Source organism: Mya arenaria, chromosome 5 (assembly GCF_026914265.1).
Source record: "Mya arenaria isolate MELC-2E11 chromosome 5, ASM2691426v1".
In the NCBI taxonomy this organism is placed as follows: domain Eukaryota; kingdom Metazoa; phylum Mollusca; class Bivalvia; order Myida; family Myidae; genus Mya; species Mya arenaria.
The window spans coordinates 50,186,727-50,198,522 of record NC_069126.1 but is presented as its reverse complement, the minus strand read 5'-3'; the positions used below and the strand labels follow the sequence as shown (position 1 = coordinate 50,198,522).

The window sequence follows — 11,796 nt, the reverse complement described above, 5'->3', positions numbered from 1 at the left end:
GATGGTCGAGATACAATGACATAACTTGAGCGCAAAAGAAAACAGAACAAAGACTATAGTCGCATTTCTAGATGCACTGACATGACTGTACATCACCATTGAAACCCTATGAGAGCCATTTTACAAACCATTGCATTCATTGATTTTATACGAACTTGACAGGCAATACCGTGGTTAAATAAGCGAATGTGCAATGGCTTAAAAGAAGTTTAAAGCGGTGGGTGAATTTTACTGTAATACAATAGCTACTGAAAACCTGTGTGAAAGGAAAGTATATTTAACTTGAGTTAAATAAAACATATGTACCTGTGATCGGATAAGAACCAGTGAACAATGTCTACTGGTCGATAGGCAATGTATTTGCCCGCAAGGTTTCGGTGATTGTTGCTGGATTATTGAGAAGTAAGTCATATTTTTTAATTATGATAAAAAGTATAACAGCATCCATGTTTGTGTTTGTGACGAAGTTTTTTATTAAAATATGTGTTTCAAACCATTGATTGTCTTTAATGTTTGTCTTAAATCAGCATCAATTACAGGTCGAATATTTCGATGATATTGAAGGTATTTAAATCGTTACTTGAACACCCAAAGGTATAGGTTGACTGCAGCAATTACAACAATCAGTTTTGATAATTTCAATTGTATGTATTTAACATTGTCGATTAAGACGCTTAAGTATGCAAATTCGAAGTTGCATATGTATCCGCAAACGTGTCCGTTAAACTTAATATTGCTGAAGTAGAAAGCACCGCATCCACACCCCTATATCCATATCGCATCTGTGACCGACCTTTTAGTGAGCGATATTAAAAATTGCGAATCAGTAGCGTCAACAAGCCTCATACCAATCTTTTACAGCATACTCATGGACAATGCTATATGTTGACCTGACTATGTTAATAATAGATAAAGAAAGTCATACTATTCGCTCAAAAGTTTTGACTAGAAGTTATTAAAATTTACTTTGGGGGAGAACTCCAACACCCTCATACCATCGTCAATTTCATCATTTGTACTTTATATTCCTCAAACAGCAGCATCCGTTTGCATAAGTGCCCTTTCTCTCGAACAGAGATTTAAGGGGAAAATGTCAATAAGTATAATTGAAATCATTTGAAACTGAATAAAGATGTATTCTGTGAATTTGAGTTTGTATAATATATAAGTATTTATATAAAATATATTTTGTTTGTTTTGTTTTACCGAAATATTGTATAACAAAAACCTCTGAAACTATATTGATAAAATGTTTGTTAAATTATGCTTAGCTTTGCTGCTTTATACGTAACAACCTATTAACCCTGAATACTCATTAAACGTCCCTAAATACAGATTTGCAAAACCGACGGGATATACCTCTATAATGGATTAAAAAGAGTATCAATGTTGGTAATTATGTATGTGATACACAGTGAACTTAAACCTAAAACATATTACAACATTCTTTGCGCAGATACTCAGTTTGCTATGTATAGAGAATGCATAATTAGATACATACGTATGTGTATATATTTTCGTTACTTATGTGCAACATGTGAATATTTTAACTGGATGGTGAAAACTAACAATCAACATATCTAGTAGGTTCGATGCTAACTGATTTACATTTGATTCAGGTGATTGCTTTAGAGTTCAAGTGGATGAAATCTGAATCTTCATATTCCCTGGCACATATATTGAACCTGATGTGAAAGATCAAAGTCATGTCAAATGAGCAAAAAACACAATTTTTTACTTTGAGTGTATAATGCTGTCATATACATTAAGATTTTGACACAGATTTTGATGCAAGTTTAAACATCAGATTGACACTGGAATTTGAATATAGGTTATATTTTATGTACTTCTCTGCCTTTAATAGTTGTACCGTGAGCCTATATACCCAAATAATAAAAAAGCAATATGAAACTGAATGCTTTGTTGATTTATTTTAAACAGTTGTATCATATATCCATAATGATAAATGTTTAAACGCGACGTGGGAAACATTTACACTTGGGGTTTTCTTAAGACGCGTTCAAATGGTAATGCATAGCATTAACTTTATATAATAAGATGCAAATAGATTGCGTTAAAAAGAACATTTGGCAGCTAGAAAGCTAATATAACTAACGCAATATTTCAATTTTCGTATTAAATCAAGCAAATAATCTTATTAACTGAGCGATATTATTTTGCATTAATTAAGAATTATAAGTGTAAGTAAAACAGAAATCTGTCTATCAAAAGGGACATGTTATTCTTTAATAAAGCAATTTAAATGCACGCATTCACGTTTATTTAATTACGAAAACCCCCAAATAAGATTCGGGTGAGATGATAACATCACAACTGTCAGCTGAAATATGTGTTCAAAAGCGTTGATATATAAATGTTTTAAAGGTTTAGCATTTTATTTTGGTAGCTGATTGTGTCGTAAAGAAATACAAAATAGCAACACGTGTTAGAAGTATATATATATATATATATATATATATATATATATATCAAGAACTGGCATGATATTTCAGTCCTTTGAAGAAGCAGTCTTGAATACATTTCAAAAAGTTTTAAAAATGAAAAAAAAAATATGTTGGAATATAAACTTTTTTTTTACTTTTTTCATTATGAAGCCTTGCCAAATTAGAAACAATACCCGAAAATCAATGGTTGTGCTTATCTGACATTCAATACCACGGGTAAGATTTAAGTTACATCTAGACTTCAAGCAAGGTTGAACCTTGGATAAATTTACCCCCGTGTGTATTTGCCTCCATATGAACATATTCCCGCATTGGGTTCAGTGTCTCACAGGGGTAAATTTGCCCTGAGTGTAAATCTCGCTCTATAAACGTAACAATATACTTCAGAGTTAAACAGTATAATATTTAAACCTCTTGGAAACAGCATTTTTTTTGGACAATCGCCATGGGTAGAAAATTAAATAATAAAATAAATGCATGAATGGTAAATTGATTAAGAAATACAAAAATAAATGTAATACCCTAGCTGTGGTCAAAATAACATTAAGGAAAAGTTCATATTAACAATACTCACTATAAAAGCTGTTATAATTTAAGACTGCACAAGCCCTCTCTGTCTCTCTCTCTCTCTGTCTCTCTCTCTCGCTCTCTCTCTCTCTCTCTCTCTCTCTCTCTCTCTCATATATATATATATATATATTGGTATAGTTTAAGTAAGAATACACAACGCTCATCTCATTTCATCTTGGATCTAGCATTCTCATGTAATTCATAATCAGGGCTTTTGCATTCATTGTTAACCTTATCATCACAAATGCATTCAATAACATACATTCTGGTATGAGATAATCTTTCAAATGAATTACATGTAAGACTGCAGAATGACGATACGTGTTGTGTGCTTTTACAGTTAGTTTATATATAAGTGTGGCATTTTTGTTATTTCAGAATATTAACACGTCTTCAATTCCTTAAATGAGCTGCCTTTCGGCAATTGCGGTTATCACACGATAGTCGTAACATCTTCGGATATGTTCGGATAACAATATAATTACGTTAAAACTGTTGAGGTTGTTATTGTAACTATTGTGTCAGCAGGTCGCGAAAAATAAAAATCATCATTTTTGATTTTTTTAAATTTATGACATGTCAAATGTATTGCTACCATAAGTGTTTCAATTATACGTTTAAAAGTGATTTCAAGTGGTTGATCTATCCCCGCATTATTGTGACGTCATTTAAAGAAAAATCTGGTTACTGTCGGGTCGTTCCATTTTTTAGAATGGGTAAAAAAGGATTACTGAAAGGTTTTCTTAATGAAATAAAGTATTATTTTAACAATTCTTGAACGAACTAATGAAGTGTTGATGTAAATATAAGTAATGAAATGCGGGATTAATGCCATTATCGGGGATATGAACGCAATTGGGATGGTCAAAGTTCGCATGGACACCACACACTTTGTCAAGCCCAATTGCGTTCATACCCCGATGATGGCATCGATCCCGCAATTCATTCCTTACGTATACTATTACCATGAAAGCTGTTCGTATTTTGTAATAGCATACTATTTGAGTAAACGTATGATTAGAAAGAAACTTACGGAAGCGCATATACCCTGTTTTGACCGAAAATCTTAATTTATTATCCGGGTTTACCTAGTATTACCCGCCGAGCTTTGATAGATACAACTGTTTCTTTTCCAGCCAATATTCAACGCCTAATGAAAGTGTTATCAATATTTGTTGTAACCTACAAATAGCAAGCCCTATATTATACCCGGAGGCAGATGAAAACTATATTGTTGCCATTTTCATGAACTTTATATCATTTTTTTTTCGGATAAGTCGTATCTTTTAACTGCATTTCTGTTTATTTTTTTGTATTTTTTTTCTTGAAGGTAATATCTGATTTATCTCAAATGATTTAATAAGTTTTATATACAACAGCCTCAAACAATTAAGGACGGTCGGGATACAAATACATGACATGAGTGCAAAAGAATACAGAAGAGAGTAGAAAGTCTATTTAACTGACAAGTTTGTTTATCACCATTGAATCTATACGAAATCCTTTCACAAACCATTGCATTCATTCATGCTTTGTGCAGCAATACCATAGTTTAATAAATATACATATGTGCAAAGGCTTAAAAGAGGCTTAAAAGCCGTGGGTGAATTATACTGTAAAAGCAACTTGAGGTAAAAAGCAACTGTGCTTAGAGTGAACAATGCCTAGTTGCCATGGGGGACTACATTTGCTAGCAAGGTTTCGACGATATTTACTAAAATATAGGCATAAGTGATATTTCTTTTCCTTAAAATAAAACGTAAACCGTTAATAATGCAATTATGTTTCCGTTCATCAACTTATTAGCTAAAACTGTATGTAAATTAACTAGAAACATGAAAAAGTTTTTTGTTTTATTTCCACATCCTTCAACAGCGTTTATATTTGTGCTTGTGGCATAGGTAATATTAATTATGTTTTCAAACCTTTGATCGACATGCAATTTTTGTATCATGTATCATGTTTGCATCATTTACAGGGAGGATATTTCATATCAACTGTCATTTCAATCACAAGTATGTACTTTATTGTTGGCAATAATGATCTTTCGTTTATATTTCATCATTACGAATGACTGGCCCATTAACAATTTGATATATTGTAGCATTTGGACCGTTGAATTTCGTTCCGGTAAACAATCTGTAAACACATGCATTTTGTACACTGCTTGCGAATGTATATGTCAATATATCTGTTGTAGTCATGATGCATTTAAGACAAACTCCTGTTTCAATTGCTGTTTATTATTAGGTAAGCTGAGGTGATGTTCCTTTTAAAGGCAAAGCAAAGAAATAATAAGAGATACAAGTTAGAATAACATCAAAGCTTAAATACTTAAATTAAGTTTCAAGAAATCGGTCCTTTAAGTCCTTTACGTCCATTTAGAGCCAAGGTATAATTCGAACCAAGCGATTTCGGGCCAACGGGTTTCGACTGTAATCAAGCAGTAAACTATGACTTCACAGAGGCGTCACTACAGGGGCCTTAGCCAATAGTTTGACAACTTCTGGGTCCACATGGATTACTGTGTTTATCCTTTTCAACGGCCATATGTCTATGAAGATGCTAGGATTTCATTAGTCTTTGACAAAACACGAACACGGTCCACTAGAGTGCTAAGAGTGGATAAAAAGGCATAATTGTTTGATCATGTTGATGGTAGAGCGTCCGGCTCGGGTGCGGTAGGTCCTGGTTTCAATCCAAGAACGCATATTACCGATATACGTTTTAAATTGACAATATCCCCTATATGGAGTTGTGCACAAGAGAGTAGTACCTTGAAATGGAAAGCATTTATTACTCTTTAAACCCTGGTTGTCTCCCTTTCAACGTGAACCATTTAATCTTTAAGATGCAAAATATAACAACATATTTACAGGAAAGGGATATCCATACGTACTGTCAGTTTGAATTACATGTGTATGTGGTATTTTTTTATTGTTTTTGTGCTCGTTCCAAACGGCATGCCAATGATATTGCCCGGAGTGTTATATCCTTAAAGTACATGTCTAACCAAATCGTGAAGTATTTTATCAGCTTAAATTATTTGCTTCTGAACCATGAAAACTATGGCGTCTTTCTACATTGTCTCGTGCGCATATGGTAACTGTGTATTTTGTTTTATCAAAGAAGCACACAGCTGATAACCATTTGTGGGAATGTGCTTAGTTGTAGGGCAATATTTCATAACAAAGTTTGAATGGACTTGGGTAAAATGCTTAATCTGATTTAAGTGTGATGACTTCTTGAGTTCATCCAACTCTTTACAAACCGTGCTCAAGGTCAAGTACATTATATCGTGCTATATTTCAATAATTTATGTAAACAAAATTATATGAAAGAACAAGCATTAAATGACACTTCTTAAACAGATATATATGGTAACATATACGTTACATCAAACGTTAATCGTATATTCAGATTAGTGATTTAGTTCCAGGCTTGCTTACAACATAGATTTGTTGTCGTATTTTGTTTGCTTCCATAAGGCAGCGTTATTTCGTAGTTTGCCAACATAGCAATATACCAAGGTCCCAAGTTATAAGTCGAATGTATCCTCCGTCGTTTGTGACTTTCCTTTGCTTTGGTAAAGCCTGAACAGTTAATACACATATATATATTTCAGATGATTTCGTTAGACTTTTCGTATATAATGAGATTATAATAACATCGTTAAAACAGCAATTAACGGCATTTCAAATCAATTCAATGTCTCATTCATTGATTTCGTCATAGCAGTTAATTGTTTATAATGGGGAATGCAATTTGGAACAGTTGTTTTTATGAGAAAAGTTCATGGAATGAGTAGATAAATTTAAGAATGAGATTGTATTTAGCTATTTCAGTCGGGATATGTTAATTGCCCAATGCTTATTAGGGATTGGACAAAGAGAAGTTATTAAGTTTGTAAATAGGAAATCAATAGGTATTCAATAAATTAGTGTTTAATTGAGCTCGTAGAAGAGACTTTACTTTGGGTAGTCTGAAATTGGACTGTGGTGGGGAATGGTTGAACCTCTTTGTTGTGTGTGGGCTGATGATAAACGTGGTTGGAGCAAATATACTGGTGGTATTTGGGGATTTCCTCGCAATCATTGCGATAGTATAGGGGCTAAATTATGAAACCCGTTTCCTTAAGCAAAACCTAAGATCCAAGCAAATAACAAGTTACCTTTGTCGGGGTACATAAATCATTGCAATATTTGTGTACTTGGCTTAAATATAGTTCAATAAACCCGGTCTCAGTGATGCTTTGTGCTGTGTAACTGGTGTTATACTGCTTGGTGCAGTAGTTACGAGGGCCATCTGAAAATGAGACTTTGAAATTAGTTAATATTGTATATAATAAATAACAGAAAGAAGACAAATATACTTTGATAAGATTGACCCATATAGTTCAACACGCTATGTAAACTTTAAGAATGCTGTCCACTTAACGCTTTCATATTTCCTTCGTATAAAACAATCGCACTAGGATTTCTGATTCCTATGACACGTTAGTTGTGGTAAAAAATCAAGAATGCTTTTTAAATAATACTACTTTCGATTATTACCGTATGAGCAGCGCGTACCGTTAACAAGTATACATTGTTGAAGAGATGTTTAGAAAGTATTAAATACATTAATTATGAAGCGTACGAACATTAAATTGGAACGGCCATCGCTCCATCCCTTCGCAACGGCTTAAGCGGTCCGTTTTCAAGAACCACACTGTTTTCAGATGCAACACAGCAATCAAAAGAAACTTTTCTTAAGTTCACAGGTATACATAACTATGTGTCCATCTATTCCAGGTGATGGTCAAAAATCTTCCTTAGGAAAAAAATCGTTTGAATCTTAGTGAGACATTTGAGCATGAAGACGCGCATTTTGTTCCATGCGTGCCTGCTGGCGATTGGATTTACAGCCCTAGTAGAAGCACAGACTGCTGACGATGCCAAGGCCTTGCAAAGCAAGCTGTTAGATGGCTACAACAAAAATGTGAAGCCGGTTTTCAATCAGACAGATGTCATCGAAGTGAATTGTTCCTATCATTGATATTGTGAGTCGTTAATCTGTAAACATATATATAAAAAAATCATTAAATCCATTCACGTAGTACGGATATGGAATTTGGGCATTTTTGTCTAAAACTAACTGGGCGATATAGCAGCAATTTAGAGCGTTTTTATGAAAGAGCATTTAACACCCATAGAGAGCGATCATGAAGTAGCATTTAGAAAACGTTGGAAAAACTATTTAATGGATGTCTTGAAGCCATATTCTTTAGTTTCTTTGTTGTTTTGTTTATTAACGGATTAACAATTTTGAATTCTTCGTATTACTTATGTCTCCAAAATAATTTATGCTTCGCAATATGTTCAGAGATAGTATGTACTTCACAATATCATTACAATGTTTAAATCAGCTTACAAAGTAGTCACCATTTTATTCAAAACTCTTCATATGGATGTCACAAATCATAACAACGTAGCGTTGCTTCGTGGTATTTCGATAACGACGAGTTTCTGCAGCTGCCTTTTTGAAGGGTGGGTTTAAGAAATTCGTTATCGTGCTATTGCACGTATTTAAGTAGTTTTTGAAACATCATGTTTGGTAATTTGATTAAGAAAAACAGGCCATATTTTAAATGATTATATGAAATGCTTTTCCATAATGCGTTAATTAAAATTATAATAAAGCTACTCGTGATAATGTGGACAATTATCAAGCTTAAACTTAATCTTTCTGTTGAAGATCACAAAGATGGTAATGATAATTTGGTTATCACTACCACAATTCAGCTGTTTTTTTTGGAATTCACTTTTAAAACTTTGTCGTTACAAACATATACCAGGGAATATCATGAGCGTACTTGCCCACTGAATACTTTAACGTAGTACCCGTATTCAGAATAAAATTAAGGCAATTAAATAGTGAAATGGGCACGGGATTGAATTAAATTAAAATGCGTTATTTTAGAGAAAAAAATCCAATGCAGGTATTAAGAGAGTATCTAGAATAGCTTGAAATCATTTTAATAAGAACGTATCCTAAACGTTTACGGATTCTATTTTTAGGATCATATTTTTCATCGAAATTATGCGTATCATGGTGAAACTACTAAATTGCAATGTGTGTATATAAAGGAATTGGACACGAGATGGTCCTCATATTGGTTAAGAATGTACCTATAACGTATAAAGTATCTATTGCAGTAATATGCCTGGCTCTGTGTCGACGTTGTTTCACATCAGGTTTCCATTTCTTGGCATTGATCGAACTATAAAGAAGACATGCAGTATGCATATTTAACATGTGAAAGTCACGTGAATAGTGATTATACATATACCGGCCCTATATTTGAATACTCTCGTGTTAACAAACCTAACTGTCTTCGAATTGAAAAAAATACGTTAGCAATGCGAAAGATAACTATAACGTAAGCGATGTTATGCATAAGCAGGTAACATTAAATGCATTATACACAACGATATCAAATTTGTGTGAGTTGTTGACACTTTTCTTTTGTTTCTGCAATTGCATCATCTGGTGTCCAGACACATTAAAATGTCCATGTTAGTGTGTATTAGTAATGTATGTACGCATATTCTAATAGTTATGTGAATTGCACATTATCAAGGACGGCAAGTGTATCCAATGAAATGGTAAAATTTGATGCTCAAAATCTGCCAACATCTCATCTTAATTGACTTTTGAATTAATATGATATTTTATCAAGCAGTAACTCCTGATCATGTTCAAATTAACGAACCATGATATATTAGAAGAAAACTGACCAAAATACTTTTGTTATCATATCTGTCCGTTTTGATAGGAACAAACAAAATATATCAATATATTAAGTAACCCTATTCCAAGCATAAACAAGTAAAGCAAGTGTTTCAAATCGAAATGGATTTCCTAAATTCAATAAGTTATATTTAATTGACCTCTCTGTGTTTTCCTTCTTTAACTGTAATCATACTATCGAAGTTCTACATGAAAATTTATTCCGTTTATGATTCAGAATATCTTATGTGATAAAGTGACACTTTTATTCAAAATCAATACGTACACATGCATGACATAACATAAAAACATAACATGTAAAACATAAAAAAATGAGTGATAAACATTTACCTTTTTTTTAAATAATGCATGTTTGGAAAAAAGTAAATAATGATGATAAGATTATAACCGTGTTTCAGTAAACAGCTTCAGTAATCGATAATGATTTTCGCAGTTTCACATGGTTGTATTGTCATCATTTATATTTCAACATGCTTGTAAACCCACAGCAATCATCGACTTCAATGATCAAGAAGAAAGCATAAAGCTGTCTGGATATCTGATTCTAACTTGGACTGACGCTTTCCTTAAGTGGAATCAGGCGGATTACGGAGGCCAGAACTATACTTTTCTGGTAAATTATAAAACTGAATACATGCAAACTTTACCATGCCATCAGAATTTGGCGTGCAAACGAATATTGAAATGTTTGAATCGGCTTTAAAAAGAAACGAATTTTGTTCCAATATAATTAAGCAATAAAAATGATAACTGCCTATGTACTTTCTGCACATCTCGATGATTTGTCACAATGTCAAGAAAATAAATTCACTAGCTGATTTAACTGCAGTTATTTATACTTTAGTACCTTCCTCACCAAATGATAAGATAATACTATTATTTAATCGACTTTATATGACACCTTGATAATGTTATTGGAAAAAAGTAGATTTTTTGGCATTATTTGCCGGACGTGCAGCACTTATGTGTGTATATTATGCTTATTAATTCAAAGGTTGGAGTAGTGGTACTAGTAGTAGTAGTAGTAGTAGTAGTAGTAGTAGTAGTAGTACTTGTTATCACACCACTTAACAACGTTACATTCACAACATCACCTCGTAACGTTTTACAGCCACAAGATGACATATGGTGACCTGATGCTGCGTTGCAGAATGCATTCAAAAAGTTTAAAGCACTTGGGTCTTCATACCTGAAAGTATATATCTCTTCTTCTGGCATTGTGTAATGGTACCCCTTTCAGGTGAGGATCTATGGGGATTTTGAAACTTAAAAATATTAGTAATATTTATTGCACCTTCTATCCAAGTTATTGAAATTGTACGCGAGCGCGCTGAGCAAGTAAATGTATTTGAAACACGAAGGTAGTTGTACCATTTTATTAAGGACAGCATTCAATGAGTAGCTTGCAATGATGTGAATATCGTTGCACTTTATCCGAACGATACTTACTGAATAATATGACAACTGTATGCACATCATCAAATAAACTTTAATATGGAACTAAAGAGCATTCTGCTTACAAGAGCTGTAGCTTGAATACTGTGCGGAGGGCACTACGTTTAGGGAAGGACAAAGCGAATGGAAAGGGAGCAAAAACGGACAACTGAAGGCAACCTGAACTGAGAAGTCATCGCGATAAACCTGAACGGAAAGGACATCGATAACGATATGGAAATTGTTAACAGAATGGCCATCATTATTGGGAAGAGCATTGTGAATGAAAGGGAAATCGTTAATCGGATGGACATCGTAAACGGCAACATACACATTAATGTTTTGTTGCAGATATATATGTATATGTATATATTATGAGCTTGAATTATGTAGCTGTGACAAGGCAGACCCGAGAACTACCGTGGCCAGGTGGCGGTGACCAGACAGACCCGAGAATTACCGTGGCCAAGTGGCGGTCACCAGGCAGACCCGAAAATTACCGTGGCCAAGTAGCGGTGACCAGGCATACCTGAGG

The 11,796-nt window shown here is 33.6% G+C and overlaps 1 long non-coding RNA gene across 1 annotated transcript; it reads left to right on the top strand.

The window, feature by feature from the left end:
- Nucleotides 1-206: 206 nt before the first annotated feature.
- On the top strand, nt 207-10,872 carry LOC128235299 (uncharacterized). The gene is made up of 3 exons (XR_008261180.1): nt 207-402; nt 7,829-8,076; nt 10,316-10,872. It is a non-coding gene; the product is annotated as an uncharacterized LOC128235299 (long non-coding RNA).
- The last annotated feature ends 924 nt before the right edge of the window (nt 10,873-11,796 follow it).